The sequence below is a fragment of the Prionailurus bengalensis genome, chromosome C2, assembly GCF_016509475.1.
Source record: "Prionailurus bengalensis isolate Pbe53 chromosome C2, Fcat_Pben_1.1_paternal_pri, whole genome shotgun sequence".
Classification (NCBI taxonomy): domain Eukaryota; kingdom Metazoa; phylum Chordata; class Mammalia; order Carnivora; family Felidae; genus Prionailurus; species Prionailurus bengalensis.
Genome location: NC_057350.1, coordinates 84,051,011 through 84,067,637, shown reverse-complemented (window position 1 = coordinate 84,067,637; position 16,627 = coordinate 84,051,011). Strand labels below are relative to the sequence as shown.

The 16,627-nt window shown below is 41.3% G+C and overlaps 1 protein-coding gene across 3 annotated transcripts in view; it reads left to right on the top strand.

Moving 5' to 3' along the window:
- Positions 1–2,298: 2,298 nt before the first annotated feature.
- YEATS2 (YEATS domain containing 2) overlaps positions 2,299–16,627 on the top strand; it is a 116,509-nt gene continuing 102,180 nt past the window's right edge. The window contains exon 1 of one of the 3 annotated variants that reach the window (XM_043594782.1): positions 2,299–2,493. The gene's annotated coding sequence lies outside the window, so the exon portion shown is untranslated. Of the gene's footprint in view, positions 2,494–2,581; positions 2,688–16,627 lie in introns of those variants that run through there. The other 2 variants (XM_043594783.1, XM_043594781.1) reach the window with 2 other exon arrangements.

The window sequence follows — 16,627 nt, the reverse complement described above, 5'->3', positions numbered from 1 at the left end:
TGCTTAAGTTACCCTGGGCTTTCTTCTTACCTTGTCTTAGGCATTATTATCATGCCCAAACAGCTTCTACAGCCTTCAGGGTTTCACTTAATGTCTTTTCAGGGAGGCCTTTTCTACCTCCACATTAAATGTGCTCCCTCTGTGCTGTGCTGTCTTCACTATGCCCATTTCCTTTATAGAGCTTATCTCTGTTATGAAAATGTGCACACTGAGTGCATATGTGTAGAAATTTGTAGCTATGTTATTTCTTATTAAATGAGGCAAACTTTTTTTTCAGAGGCTGTCATTGCTCTTGGGGACTGGGCTGAACTTAAACTTGCCAGTTAAAGTTATCTGGTCTTAAAAGATCTCATTTGAGGTAAATATTCTGTCAGCTTAAAATTGCAGTCCTGCCAGAACTTTCCCTTCCACACCTTGACTTCCCAAGATGGCCTGCAAGATCAAAGGGAAGGTTAGAAGCAGTGGCCAGAGGGGTCTCAGATCTGTGTGCAGAGTTAAGAGCTGTAGCCAGGGTCCTCACTGGCTTCTGCTCCCTAGTCACTCCTGATCACCACAGCCCTGAGGTTGTTGACTGGCAAGCTCGTGATCTATTGCTTCAGCACCTTGAAATTCAGATGTCTCACTTTCTCACCCCAGCCCCTCCAATCCCTGCTCCTTTTATCAGCTGACTTGGGAACCCTTTTGCTTTTGCTGGAGGCTTCAGCTCTGCTCATCCTTGGGGTCTTAGTCACATTCTCCAGCCATTCCCTGCCATTCAATCCACCACTGCCCCTGGCTTAGGATCACCTAGTCCCTGGCACGTTGTCCCATGCATGGCTCTGAACCATGCTATTTTGCCTGTCAGGGAGCATCGAGAGAAGTCTGGGTTTCTGGCACACCATCTGCAAGGTGTGGACAACTAGCAGCATCATCCTTTCTCTCCCCAATACCCCTACTCCTGAGCCCTGCTCAATGTGAGACATTTGCCAGAATTGTTCAGCCTTCTAAGCTGGGCTAGGGGAAGTGGGTTTCTAGCCCCACCCAATCCCCAGTCAGCTGGACACTACTATGCCCCTTTCTCAGGGTTAGACCTCAAAATCAGGGGAATATTGACCCATTCATGCTGGCCTCTTACCCTACTTCTTTCTCTATGAAATTTATTTTTTACCTCCCCAATTCCTATTCTCTCTTTGGGTCTTAGCTTCAGGATAAGAGAAGCCTTTCCTGGCCTTTCAGATCAGATTGTCTGTAAATTTCACAAGGGCAGGAACGGTTTTGTTCCTTTCTGATCCTCGGTGCCTAACATAGTGCTTGGCAGACAGTGCCAGAACAGAAACGCAATAAAAAATTTGCTGAACAAATATTGTCAATCTGTCTTTACCTCTGATAGACTTTAAGGTCAGGGGGCCAGGGGTGACATGTTATAAATCCCTCAATTTCCTTATCATACAGAGTTTTGGAGTCAGTTCCTGGTCCTATTAACTCATTCCATTCAACAAATACTTTTTTAGTGCATGCCACATGCAATGCACTGGGCTTGCTATTGGAGATAAAGGAGTGAACTCTTTAAAACATTTTTATGAAACATTAAAAATTGATAACATATGTAAAGTATAAAAAATTATATAGGAAACTCTCTCTAAACTTATCACTCAGCTCCAGTGGTAAATCTTTACATAGTGACTTGAACAGATTGAAGGGGAACAGAAACAGATCCCTGGACACCGGTTGGGCGGCTACAGCAGTCTTGGGCAGGAGATGATGGGGTCTGGGGTAGGGCGGTACAGGGACAAAGAAAAAGGTGGGCTCAAAAGATATTTAGCAGGTAAACTATACTTGATGGATTGTCACTCACTAGTTGTGTAAACTAGTTAAATCCCAACCTTTTGGAGCCCCAATTTCTGCATCTGTATCATAGGTTAGTAATAACTATTGTTATTTGTATCCCTAGCACCTAGCACAAAGCTTGGTACAAGATGATACACATACACAAATCATAGCTACTGTTACTACTGTAGAAGCTTCACATATGCCGGCAGAAGGAATATTCTGTCAAACTTGAGGCTGGAACTTGCCATCTTCTAGGGAGGAAAATGATAAATGATGATGGTGCCTTTGCCAGAACCAACATCCATACTCCCCAGGCAGTGCGGCAGCACCGGCCGGGATCAGAGTCTGGGCCACCGCCAACCACAGCTCCAGCCCGGCCAGCCTCGGCCCCAGCACCAGCTGGAGTCCTGGCCCCGCCCACATCTCTGCAAGTTCCGCCCCGGGGGCCGCGCGCGCGCGCGCGCGCCGCCGCCGCGCGCGTCCCGCCCCGCCCCTGCTGCTGACGTGCGGGGCCGAAAGGGAGGGACGGACGGGCTCCGCCGAGCCTTGTGCTTCCGCGGGCTCTGGGGTCGCTGGGGCCTCGTGGCGGGGCGGCTCTGCGGAGCTTCGCCCGCTTTCGCACCTTCCTCGTGTCCTCTCGCGGCGCCCAGCGGGCCCTGCGCTTCGGCGGGAGACCCGGCAAGGGTGAGTGTTGGCGGGAGCGGGTTCCGGCCGGCCGGGCGCGCGCTCCGCTCTCCCGGGCATTGTCTGGGCGGGGGCGGCGCGGGCACGTGCGCTCCCCTCCCCCACCCGGCTGGCCGCGCGGTCCCGGGCGGAGCGGAGGGGGGGAGCGAGTGACTGCGGATGGAAGAGGACCGGAGGGGCAGGCTGGTTCCGCGGTGAGTGTGTCTGTCGGAGGAGTCTTCGAAGCGGCAACCTGGGATTTGGCTGTGTGGGGGGTCCTTTTCTAAGGGGCACAGTGCTCTCTGCGGGGATGGGGTCCCTTGAGCCCCAGTGGCCGGAGCTTTCAGGATGTTAAGCTTGGTGGCCTGTGATGGGATCGGAAATGAGATTTGGCTCCGGTACCAGCAAGTTGTGGATCTACCAACAAGAACGGTGAAATCTACCTCCAACCTGTCGCCATCCTTACCGCCCCCCTCCCTTGTGAAGCAGGAGTGGGATTTAAAAAGGTTGGAGGATCTTCCAGGGATATGCCCGAGTTAAAGCACCAGATGTGTGAGACAGTGCGAGGTTAGAGTGGAAAGCTTGGGAAAGTGAGTACTTGGAAGAAAGACTGGTTCGGTGGGTTGTGGCCAGATTGCAGAAGACAATGAATGAGGTTTATCTCGTAATCTTTTTTTCTGTTGTGAGTGTAATTATGTTATAAAATAGAAAGTAGAGGAGGAAAATATCACCGATAATCCCATAGCCCTGACACATCATTCTAACAGTGTTTGTTTGCTAGTATTTTCATCTAAGCTTATAACAGTTACAGTTAGAGTTTACCTACAATTTTCCATTTTCTTTTTTCCTTAAGGTGTAAAAATGCGATGTAATACACAGTATTCAACAATATCATTTCCTCTTAAGCAAGTATTCATCATAGAAAAGTTTAAAAATACAAGCGAAATGAAGAGTATTCATAGTTTTACTGCCTAGAGATGTTATTGTATATTTTTGGTTGTGTATATTCTTTCAAAGATAGGAGCAGATAATGCCCTGATTAGGAATTTAGTTTTCATAGGAATCCTTTGAAGGTTTTAAGAAGGCAGGTAGCATAATATGACTGCTATGTGGAGGAAGAGGGCAAGAGTGAGGAGCTGGGAGATCAGTTAGGAGGCTGTTTGCAGTACCTTGGACTAGGTCCATGGCAGGGATGAAGAGTAGAAAGATTTGAAAATATTTTGGAGGTAGAATGAACAAGACTTGGAAGTGGATTGATGAGGGAATGGGAGAATTCTTTGCTTTTTAAAATATATATATCTTTTTTAATTAAGTAAACTCTGTGCCGTACGTGGGGCTTGAACTCATGACGCTGAGAGATCGAGTCTCATGCTCTACCAACTACTCACTGAGCCAGCTGCATTCCCTGAGAATTCTTTGCTTTTTGGTATTTGTTTTGAGCAACTATGATAAATGGTGGCATTTACTGAGAGGGAGAAGAATGGAACAGAAGTTTGAGGTGGGAAAAATCATGAGATCTATTTTGGGTGTATTAAATGTGAGATGCATATCAGTTGTGAAGTTGGTAGTTGAGGAAGCAATTGGGTGAACAGGTTTTGATCTCATGGAAGAGAGAGCCAAGAGCTGTTAGATAAAAATTTGGAGTACTCAGTACATAGATGATATCGAAAGGTATAGACTGTATGAGATCACCAAGGTAAAAAGTATAGATAGAGAAGTGAAAATTGGCACTTGGTCCCCCCAATACTTCAAGATGTAGTAGAGGAAGAAGATTGAACACAGGACAGAAGAAATAGCCAGTGAGGTAGGTGGTGGGGCGGGGGGGGGGGGGGGGGGGGGGGTTGGTAGGGGAGCAAAAGACTGGTGTGATGGAAACCAAGAAAAATAAGTTCACAGAAGACAGAGAATTGGTCCATCCTTGCTTCTGAGATGTTTAATTGGTTTTGGAGGTTGTTGGTTTGGTCACTGGTATTACTTTTTTTTTTTTTTTTTAATTTTTAAGTAATCACACTCAGCATGGGGCTTGACTCACAACCCAGAGATCAAGAGTCTCATGCTTCACTGACTGAACCAGCCAGGCACCCCTGGTCATTGGTATTATTATTATTTTTTAAACGTTTATTTGTTTTGAGAGAGAGAGCATACATATTGCAAGCGGGGGACGGTCAAAGAGAGGGGGACAGGATCCCAAGCTGGCTCTGCACTGACAGCAGCGAGCCCGGTGTGGGGCTGGAACTGACAAACCACAAGATCATGACCTGAGCTGAAGTCACATATGTTCAACTGACTGAGCCACCCACACCCCCCCTTTGTCATTGGTATTATTATCCAGTGTTCTAGAAGTAGGAGGTGGAAACTAGATTGGAATAATTGATTGCGTCTTGAGTAAGTGAAGATAATGAGTGTGAATTACAAAAGCCTTCTTCAAGATGCCTTATTTCCATCTGCTCCACAACTAAATTCGATAGGTGAAAAATGGTGTCTTGTTTAGTATTTTATTCCTTGATTACTAGTGTGTTTCAAAATTTTTTCACATATATTGGTCATTGGTGAATTTCTGTTTCTGTCCTGTGTGTATCTTTTTGTGTTTATCACTTTTGGGAATTGATTGTCAAGAGTTCTTTTAGATATTGAAAACATGTAGTTTTACGTAGAGCTTGCAGAATTTCCCCCTTAAGTATTTTTCCTTTCTGGGAATAAATGAGTTTATTATATATGCTCCATCAGGAAGAGACATGTCTGATCCCAAGTTAATACATGGTTAACTTCTATATATGCTTTTTTTTTTCAATTGTAAAATACACATAGCCTAAAATTTACTACCTTAACCATTTTTAAGTGTGCAGTTCAGTGGTATTAAATCCATTTGTAACAGTGTGCAACTATCACCACCATCCATCTCCATCACTCTTTTCATCTTGTAAAACTGAAAATCTATACCCATTAAACAATAACTCCCCATTCCTCCTTTCTTCTAGTCCCTATAGCAGCCGCCATTCTTTCTGTCTTTGTGATTGATTTTAACTACATTAAGTACCTCATGTAAGTAGAATCATACAGTATTTGTCTTTTTCTGATGGGTTTATTTCACTTAGCGTAATGCCCTCAAGATTCATCCATGTTGTAGCATATGTCAGAATTTCCTTCCTTTAAAAAAAAATTACATATTTTAATTAAATCATTTTTATTTTTTTAAGTAGCATCTATGCCCAGCATTGGAGCCCAATATGGGGCTGAACTCAGGACCCCTGAGATCAAGAGCTGGCCACTTAACTGACTGAGGCCACTCAGGTTCCCCTATTTTAACTAATTTTTATTCCAGTTGACATACAGTGTTATATTAGTTTCAGGTGTAGGATATAGTGATTCAACAATTCCATACATCACCGTGCTCATCAGGACTAGTGACTCCTTAATCCCTATCACCTACTTCACTCATCCCCTCACCTCCTCCCCTCTGGTAACCATCAGTTTGTTCTGTATAGTTAAGGGTCTGTTTCTTGGTTTGTCTCTCTCTTCCTCTCTTCCCCTTTGCTCATTTGTTTCTTAACAGTTTCACATGAGTGAAATCATAGGGTATTTGCCTTTCTTTGGCTTATTTCACTTAGCATAATAACCTCCAGGTCCATCCATGTCCTTGCAAATGGAAAGATTTTATTCTTTTTTATGGCTGAATAATATTCCATTGTGTTTATATATATCACATTTTCTTCATTCATCAGTGGACATGGGCTGCTTCCATATCTTGGCTATTATAAATAATTCTTCTATAAACATAGCGGCACGTGTTTCCCTTTGAATCAGTGTTTTTCTTTTAGTAAAGAACTTTCCTTTTTTAAGGCTGAATAATATTCCGGTGTATGTCTATATCCCATTTTATTTCCCCATTCATCTGTTGATGAACACTTGGGTTGCTTCCATCTTTTGGTTCTTATAAATAATGCTGCTAAGAACATGGGTATACAGATACCTCTTCAAGGTCCTGCTTTTAGTTCTTTTGGTTTGTATATACCAGGGGTGGAATTATTGGATCATACAGTAATGCTATTGTTAGTTTTTTGTCGAACTGCCACACTTTTCCATAGTGGCTTGCATGTATATTCATATATTCCCACCAACATTGTACAAGGGTTCCAGTTTCTTCACATTCTTGCTGACACTTGTTTTCTGGGGTTTTTTTGTTTGTTTGTTTTTGATAGCCATCCTAATGGGTGTGAGGTAATAATCTCACTGAGGTTTTGATTTGTACTTTTTTCCCTAATATTAGTGATGTTGAGCATCTTTTCATGTGCTTATTGGGCATTTGTATACCTTTGGAGAAATGTTTATTCAAATCTTGTCTATTTTAAGTCAAGTTTTTGTTGCTTTGAGTTTTACTAGTTCTCTCTATATATTCTGGATGTTGATCCCTTATTGAATGTATGATTTGCAAATATTTTAGCTTTCTGTGAATTGCCTTTTTACTCTGTTGATAGTGTCTTTTGATGCACAAAATTTTTAAATTTTTTTTTTAAAAATTTTTTTTTCAACGTTTTTTATTTATTTTTGGGACAGAGAGAGACAGAGCATGAACAGGCGAGGGGCAGAGAGAGAGGGAGACACAGAAACGGAAACAGGCTCCAGGCTCTGAGCCATCAGCCCAGAGCCCGACGCGGGGCTTGAACTCACGGACCGCGAGATCGTGACCTGGCTGAAGTCGGACGCTTAACCGACTGCGCCACCCAGGCGCCCCAAAATTTTTAAATTTTCATGAAGCCCAGTTTGTCTATTTTTTTTTTTTTTAAACCTGTGCTTTTGGTGTCCTATCTAAGAAATCTTTGGCAATCCAATGTTGTGAAGCTTTTAACAGTTCTGTTGTTTTAAGTCTTATATTTAAACTTTTGATCCAGGGACGCCTGGGTGGCGCAGTCGGTTAAGCGTCCGACTTCAGCCAGGTCACGATCTTGTGGTCCGTGAGCTCGAGCCCCGCGTCGGGCTCTGGGCTGATGGCTCAGAGCCTGAAGCCTGTTTCCGATTCTGTGTCTCCCTCTCTCTCTGCCCCTCCCCCGTTCATGCTCTGTCTCTCTCTCTCCCAAAAATAAATAAACGTTGAAAAATAAAATAAAATAAAATAAACCTTTGATCCATTCTGAGTTAATTTTTGTATGTGTTGTTAAGAGTCTGACTTCATTCTTTCACGTGTAGATATTCAGTTTTCCCAGCACCATTTGTGGAAAAGACTATTCTTTCTCCATAGAATGGTCTTGGTACGCTTGTCAAAAATCATTTGACCATATATGCAAGGCTTTGTTTCTGGGCTCTCTTCTCCATTGGTCTGTTTATTTCTGTTTATGGCAGTACCAAACTGTTTTGATTACTGTAGCTTCTAGTAAGTTTTGAAATCAGGAGTGACTTCTTCAGTTTTGTTCAAGATTGTTTTGGTCAGGGTCCCTTGAAATTCCATATGAATTTCAGGATGGGTTTTTCTATTTCTGCGGAAAATGTCATTGGGATTGTGATAGGGATTGCATTGAATCTGTAGATGGCTTTGGGTAGTACTGAGTTTTAAACAGTATTTTTCAATCCGTAAACATGAGATATGTTTCCATTCAGTTGTGTTGTATTTAATTTCTTTCAGCAATGTTTTATAGTTTTCATTGTATTACTCTTCGACTTCCTCGGTTAATTCCTAAGTACAGTTGGCCCTTGAACAACATGGGTTTGAATTGTGCAGATCCACTTATATGTGGACTTCTTTGGATACAGTATAGTACTGTAAATGTGTTTTCCCTTCATGATTTTCTTAGTTTTTTCTCTAGTTTATTTTATTGTGAGAATACAGCATATAATACTAATACAAAATATTTGTTGTTAATGTTATCGGTAAGGCTTCTGGTCAACAGTTGGCTGTTAGTATTTAAGTTTTGGGGGAGTCAAAAGTTATACATGGATTTGACTGTGTGGGGGTTGGTGCCCCCAATGCCTGCATTGTTCAAGGGTCAACTGTATTTTATTCATTTTGATGCTGTTATAAATGGAATTGTTTTTGTAATTTACTTTGCAGATTTTTTAGTGAGTATAGAAATGCAGCTGATTTTTGTGTGTTGACTTAGTATCCTGATGTTTTGCTGAATTTATTACAGTTTTTTTTGGTGGAATATTTAGGGTTTTTACATATAAGATCATATCCCTCCATATTAAAAACCCTTCGTATTCATTCACTGGATGCACTATAATTTGCCATCGACTACTACCAATTTTTTATTATAAAATATACAGGAAGAGGAGAACTAACACTTAAACTATAGATCTGTAAGTGCAGCTCCCATATGAGAGTAAATTGAGAGCAGTTTCTTAGGATAGATTTCTCAGAAAGAGGATTCTCTTCTTATTTAACCAGAGATTTTTATTTGAATTTTCACTGCCAATCCTTAAATTCACCCCCATCTCCCTACCTTTAATCCTGGCCCCCTTTTATCCTGTTTTCCACAGTGCTACCAAGTGGTGGCTGCTACCAAGTGTTTTCCACACTGCTACCAAGTGGTGGGTACATTTTTCCCTCAGAAAACAAGGCTTATGAAGCAAATTGTGCCTGTAACATCTGTTTTGTGGGAGTTAGGAAAAAAAAGTTTCTGAAGGCTGGAGTGCATTTCATGGATGAGTTGGAATTTAATTGGATTTCTTGAAAGTCGAATAGCATTTCAGTAAGCAAGAGAGAAGGTAGAGGTGAGTATGAATCCATTGAAAGGTAATTGTGAGATGTTCAGGCATGCGAACTTTGATGACTGCAGACAAAGAGAGGTAGAACTAGTTCTCCAGCCAAGGATTGTTTATTCTGTTTATCTGAAGAACGAACTGTGGGGGTGCATGGGGATGGGGGAGATGTGTTATGTGTTGGTAATAAAGGCTGAGGGTGAGGAGAATGCCAAGGGGAGTTACTCTTGATTTGTATGTTTTTAGTCATTGAGTTAATGAATACATTGGTGATTGTTCTCTATTTTGTTTATAAAAAATTACTTTGAGGGTACATATATTTTTTAAAATTGACATATTCACTTAATGTAAAATTCACCATTTTAAAGTGTATAATTTAATGGTTTTTAGTATATTTACAAGGTTGTGCAACCATTACTACCATCTAATTCCAAAGTATTTCCATCACCCCAGGAAGAAACCCCGTACCTATTAGCAGTCAGTCCTTGTTCCCTCTCCCCTCATCCCCTGGCAACCACACTGAGTCTATGGATTTGCCTGTTTCTGTACATTTCATATAAATAGAATCATATAACACATTGCCTTTAGTATTTGGCTTCTTTCACTTAACATGATGCATTCAGTCTGTCTGTGTATATAGCATGTGTCAGTACCTCATTATTTTGCTTAGTAATACTCTCCTGTCTGAATATACCCCATTATGTTTGTCCAGGCATCAATCCATGGATATTGGGTTGTTTATACTTTTTCGCTATTGTGAATAATGCTATTATGAACATTTAGGTGTAACTTTTTGTGTGAACATGTGTTTCCAGTTCTCTTGGATATATACCTAAGAATGGAGTTGCTAGGTCATATAGTAAATCTGTTTAACTTAAAAAAAAAAATTTTTTTTTAAGTTTATTTATTTTTAGAGAGTGCAGAATGAGCAGGGAGAATCCCAAGCAGGGCATGGAGCCCCATGTGGGGCTGGAACTCATGAACCATGAGATGACCTGAGCTGAAATCAAGAGTGGACATCTGACTGACTGAGCCACCAAGGCACCCCACTTTTTTTTTTTTTTAAGTTTAGGTTTTATTGTTTTTGTTTTGAGTTATCTCTACACCCGATGTGGGGCTCAAACTCATGACCTGAAATCAAGAGTTGCATGTCCTTCCAGGTGAGCCTGCCAGACACCCCAGTTCTGTTTAACTTCTTCAGGAACTGCCAAACTTTTCCACAGCAGCTGCACCATTTTACATTTCCACCCACAGTGAATGAGGGATCTCATTGTTTATACTTTATGTGTGATTCTGGCAGACTGTATTCGAAAGTTTTATGTTTTTAAAGTGTCATTGAGGTACAATTGGCATCTACAGACTGCACAAAATGTGTAATTTGGGAAGGTTCAACTTATTTATACACCTGTGAAACCATCACCACAATCAAGATAGTAAAGATGTATCATCCCACAAATTTTCTTTTTTAAATGTTTATTTGTTTATTTTGAGAGACAGGGAGAGTGTGTGTGTGTGAGCAGGGGAGCTTCCTAATGCATGATGTGAGCATTAGTCTTCCTAATGTTGATTACCCAACTGATGGCTCTGCCCCTTTGTAAATGCACATATAGCATGCACTCATGTACTTGGGGAAGGATAATTTGTAAATAGATTTTTGTTTAAGGTTAATGTATATTGGGTTTGTCTTTTTTTTTTTTTTTTAACGTTTTATTTATTTTTGAGACAGGGAGAGACAGAGCATGAACAGGGGAGGGTCAGAGAGAGGGAGACACAGAATCTGAAACAGGCTCCAGGCTCTGAGCTGTCAGCACAGAGCCTGACGCGGGGCTTGAACTCACGGACCGCGAGATCACGACCTGAGCCGAAGTCGGCCGCTTAACCAACTGAGCCACCCAGGCGCCCCTGGGTTTGTCTTTTTTAAGATTTTATTTTTAAATTTTTTTTTTTTACATTTATTTATTTTTTGAGAGACAGAGACTAGAGCACAAGTGGGGGCGGGGCAGAGAGAGAATGAGACACAGAATCAGAAGCAGGCTCCAGGTTCCAAGCTGTCATTACAGAGCCCAACACAGGGCTCAAACTCACAAACCGTGATATCATGACCTGAGCCGAAGCCAGACGCTTAACTGACTGAGCCACCCAGGTGCCCCAAGATTTTATTTTTTTAAGTAATTTCTACACCCATTGTGGGGCTTGAACCTACAATTCCAATATCAAGAATTGTATGCTCCACTGACTGAGCCAGTGAGGTACACCATCATTGTTTTTTTTTTTTTTTTAAATGTTTTTATTTATTTTTGAGACAGAGAGAGACAGAGTATGAGCAGGGGAGGGGCAGAGAGAGAGGAAGACACAGAATGGGAAGCAGGCTCCAGGCTCTGAGCTGTCAGCACAGAGCCCGATGCGGGGCTTGAACTCATGGACTGTGAGATCATGACCTGAGCTGAAGTCAGACACCCAACCAACTGAGCCACCCAGGCGCCCCATCATTGTTATTTTTTATAATGACTTTTGAGATCTAATTCACATACTGTAAAATTCACTGTTTACAGTGTAAAACTCTGTGTTTTTTCTTTTAGTAGATTCACAAAGTTGTGCAGCCATCATTATATCTGGTTCCAGAAAATTTTTATCAGTAGGTAGATTTTTATAAATAGATAGTTTTTTAGACTAGAGAGTGTTGATTTAAAGAAAAAACCAGTTTCTAAAAAATGTCCCCTTTTTAAGTTGCTTGTTTCCTTTTAAGAATCTCAGCTTCACATGGAAAAGCATGAGACTTATCCCCATAGAATGTGTTGTCGTTGTCCATTTGAAAACTCCAGTGAAAAATCCCTACTTAGTGAAGTGTGCAAGATTTGGCTCAGTTTATGTATTCTCAGTGACTGTGTCCAAGAGTTTGACACAATCTTGATCTGGTCCAGTCCCTTCCTTTTTCAACCTGGAATTGTAGACCAGCTTTGTTTCCTTTTGCTTCTTTTGGAAAAAAAAAAACTTTTAGGGCTTCACAATTGAAACAGGATTCTCATATGAAATCAGCTATCATTTCAGACTATTCCAGTGATCTTTGTCTGAAAGTGACACCAGGGAAGTCATTGGAAGGTTATGTACCCTCCCTTGTTTCTTTTTCTCTTTTTTTTTTTTTTTTTTTTTAAGTTTATGTATTCAAGCAGTCTCCAACCAACTGTGTACTCGAACCCATGACTCTGAGATCACAAGTTACATGCTTCTCCAACTGGGCCAACCAGGTACCCCTATATGGTGTCTCCCTTCTGTCAACTTAAGAATTTGCTTTAAGTATCTCAAAACCTTTAAACAGCTCATGTAGGTCACTCTGTCCAGAGAAAGTGTATGTTGAAGTCCTGGAGTAAAGGAAGGGTAAAGCTTCCTAAGGCCAGCTCTCCAGTTGTTGCACAAATGGATAGAAGCAGTGGCATGGATACTTGAGAATAGTTGTTTTATTCTAGATTTTCTTTCACGTTGCTTTGCACATTGGAGACCAAGTATTGGCCTGCATGAATCCTGGGGCTGACCTTTATAGCAACTTATATGGTCTTTAGCAATTTCATTTATTAATGGAAAGTATGTGTTTTTGACCTGGAAATATATAATACTTAAATAATATAATTTTTTTTGAGCTCAGCTATCTAGCTTTTCCATTTTGCTCAGCTCTTTACATGTCATACTGGGAGATATCCCTGGGCACAAGATCATGTTCCAGGGACTTTTTTTCTTTTTCTTTTTCTTTTTTTTTAATAGGCTTCGTGCCGAGTGTGAGAGCCCAACACAGCGCTTGAACTCATGATCCTGAAATCAAGACCTGAACTGAGATCAAGAGTCAGATGCTTAACTCACTGAGCCAGCCAGGTGACCCTTATACTGGGAATAGCCCATGTCAGTATGATGCCATGAACTGACCTCCCATCAGCTCCCCACCATTCTGGTCCAGTGTAAAATTGTGATCGTTTTTACTTAAAAGACCTTCCCCCCTGCCCCCATACCAGATGAGTTGAAGAAACAGTAATTATGTTGACCAAGAAATGAGAGTGTATTCAAATGGTCTTGTGTAAAAGATCTTAGAACAGGGGCGCCTGGGTGGCGCAGTCGGTTAAGCGTCCGACTTCAGCCAGGTCACGATCTCGCGGTCTGTGAGTTCGAGCCCCGCGTCGGGCTCTGGGCTGATGGCTCAGAGCCTGGAGCCTGCTTCCGATTCTGTGTCTCCCTCTCTCTCTGCGCCTCCCCCATTCATGCTCTGTCTCTCTCTGTCCCAAAAATAAATAAACGTTGAAAAAAAAAAAATTAAAAAAAAAAAAAAAAAAGATCTTAGAACAATTAGGATACAGAATTTTTGTCAGTACCAACTTAAATCAGAACCGAATCTTCTCCCTTTTAGATTTCCCTTGATCTGAGTCTTTTGTATAAGCTACTTCAGATTGCTTGTATTGTGGAAAAAAAAAAAAGCATGATTTTGGGGAGAAAATTATTTGTGTATATTTTCAGTTACCTTTGTCAGTGAGAGATGACAGTTCTATGACTAATCTTCAGAAGAAAAAATTTAAGTTGACATTGAAATATATTTTGATTTTTAAGTTTATTTTTTAGCACCCAACATGGGGATCGAACTCATGACCCCAAGATATGAGTTGCATGCTCTTCTAATTGAGCCAGCCAGATGCCCCTTTATTTTGATTTTTTTGATAAGACTTCTTTATGCAAATGATTTTTCTCAGTATAGCTTTTTTTTTTTTTTTTTAATTTTAGAATGTTAAGCAGGCTCCATGCTCAGTGCAGAGCCTGATGAGGTGCCCTATCCCACAACCCTGGGATCATGACCTGAGCCAAAGTCAGGAGTTGGGTGTTCAACTGACTGAGCCACCCAGGTGCTCCTAAAAGCTGCTACATTTAATTCCCAATATATAATTTATGAAATGGATCATATATACTTGGATTACTGAAAGTTAGTGGCATTAATATATTCCTGAAGGTTCAACATTAGACATGTGCATTGCAAATCACCTTGCTTCTGAATCTCCTAAATACTTTGTTTATTGCTGGTAATGAAAGCTTCTAGGGGTGCCTGGGTAGCTCAGCTAAGCGTCTCACTTTTGATTTTGGCTCAGGTCATGATCTCACAGGTTCATGAGGTCCAGCCCTGCCTTGGCCTCTACACTGATAACGTGGAACCTGTTTGGGATTGTCTCTCTCCCTCTCTCTGCCCCAACCCTTGGCTCATGTGGGTGTGCATGAGCACTCTCTCTCAAACGTTAAAAAAAAAAAAAAAAAATAAGTCGGGGCGCCTGGGTGGCTCAGTCGGTTGAGCATCTGGCTTCGGCTCAGGTCATGATCTCACGGTTGGTGAGTTCGAAGCCCATGTCAAGCCCCACGTCGAGCCCCACGTCGAGCCCCACGTCGGGCCCTGTGTTGACGGCTCAGAGCCTGGAGCCTGCTGTGGATTCTGTGTCTCTCTCTCTGCCCCTCCCCTGCTCATGCTCTTCCCTATCTTGAAAGTAAATAAACACTAAAAAAAAATTAAAAAAAAAAATAAGTCTAGTTATTTTTCTATTTTTTATTTTTATTTATTTATTTTTTCAACGTTTATTTATTTTTGGGACAGAGAGAGACAGAGCATGAACGGGGGAGGGGCAGAGAGAGAGGGAGACACAGAATCGGAAATAGGCTCCAGGCTCTGAGCCATCAGCCCAGAGCCTGATGCGGGGCTCGAACTCACGGACCGCGAGATCGTGACCTGGCTGAAGTCGGATGCTTAACCGACTGCGCCACCCAGGCGCCCCATATTTTTCTATTTTTTAAATACCCTGCTGGATTGGATTTGTGTCTGTGTTCACAAATGAAAACTGGTCTGTCATTTTTCGCTGCTGATGCCTTTGACCACATCTTCTTAGGTTTAGAAATATTATGTTCTCTTTGTTGCTAATTTTAAAATACTCTTATTTTAATTTTCTCTTTGAGCCATGAGTTATTTAGAAGAGTATCTTGTTGGGGCACCTGGGTGGCTCAGTTGGTTAAGCATCCGACTCTTGGGTTCGGATCAAGTCATGATCTCATTCGTGAGTGCATGCCCCACACTGGGCTCTGTGCTGGCAGCGCGGAGCCCACTTAGGATTCTCTCTTTCCCTCTCTCTGTCCCTCTCCTGATTGTGAGCTCACTCATTCTCGCTCTCTCTCTCTTTCTCTCAAAAAATAAACAAACTTAGAAGAGTATCTTGTTCTCCATATCATAGTGAGTTCTTGTTAATGATTTCCTATTTAATTTTGTTAGGATCAGAGAATATGGCTGTAACATTTCCATGTTTTTAACATTTATTCATTTTTGAGAGACAGAGCATGAGCGGGGAAGGGGCAGAGGGAGAGGGAGACACAAAATCTGAAGCAGGCTCCAGGCTCTGAGCTGTCAGCACAGAGCCCGATGTGGGGCTTGAACTCATGAACTGCGAGATCATGACCTGAGCTGAAGTCGGACACTCAACCGACTGAGCCACCCCGGTGCCCCATAACATTTCCATGTTTTGTAATAATTGTGACTTTCTTTATGTTCTGTCTTATGTTTCAATTTCAATGAATTTTTATAGATATTTTAAACAGTATTCTCTGTTGTGTTCAGAACTGTATGTAGCTGTTAAATCTGGCTTGTAAATTGCATTATCTGTATACTCTGTATTTTTATCTGTTGTTTTCTTGATCTTTTAAATTTCTGAGAGACATATGTTCTGATTATTTTGTAATGATTGTGATTTTTCTTAAATTGTCCTTGTACTTCAGGTTTATTTTGTATGTTTTGATGTTTGATGTCTAGTTTATGACATTTTTATGATTGTGTCCTTTAGTAACATAATCTTTATTATATTAAATGTTTTTTTGCCTTAAATGATCCTATTTGTTATTAACCATGCCATGCCAGCTATCTCTTCATCTGGATGTGCTTGTGTATAATAAATTTGCACATCCCTTTATTTTTAAAATTTAGCTATAATACCTTTGGAAATGTAACATTATCAAATAGATTTGTAAGTATTAGGCAAGAGTGATAAAAGTTACTGAAGGCTGGTAGGTATGTTCCCTTGGGTATTCATATTTTGGCATATATTTAAGTTATACCTTTATTTATTTAGGAAATAATTTATTGTGAGCTTCCAGGAACTTTGGAAGGAGAACATGGGGAAAGCTGTGTTGAATAGTATGATTAAGGAAGGCCTTTGATAAGGTGGGCATTTGAGCCTGAGATCTAGTGAAGCTAACCTGGGGAAAGAGCATTCCAGGTAGAGGGAGCCTGAAGTCCAAAAACCCTAAGGAGGGGCACCTGGCTGGCTCAGTCAGTAGAGCATATGATTATTTCAGGGTTGTGAGTTCAAGCCCCATGTTGGGTGTAGAGCTTACTTAAAAAGAAACCTGGGTGGCTCATTTGGTTAAGCGTCCCACTTAGGCTCAGGTCATGATTTCATGATTG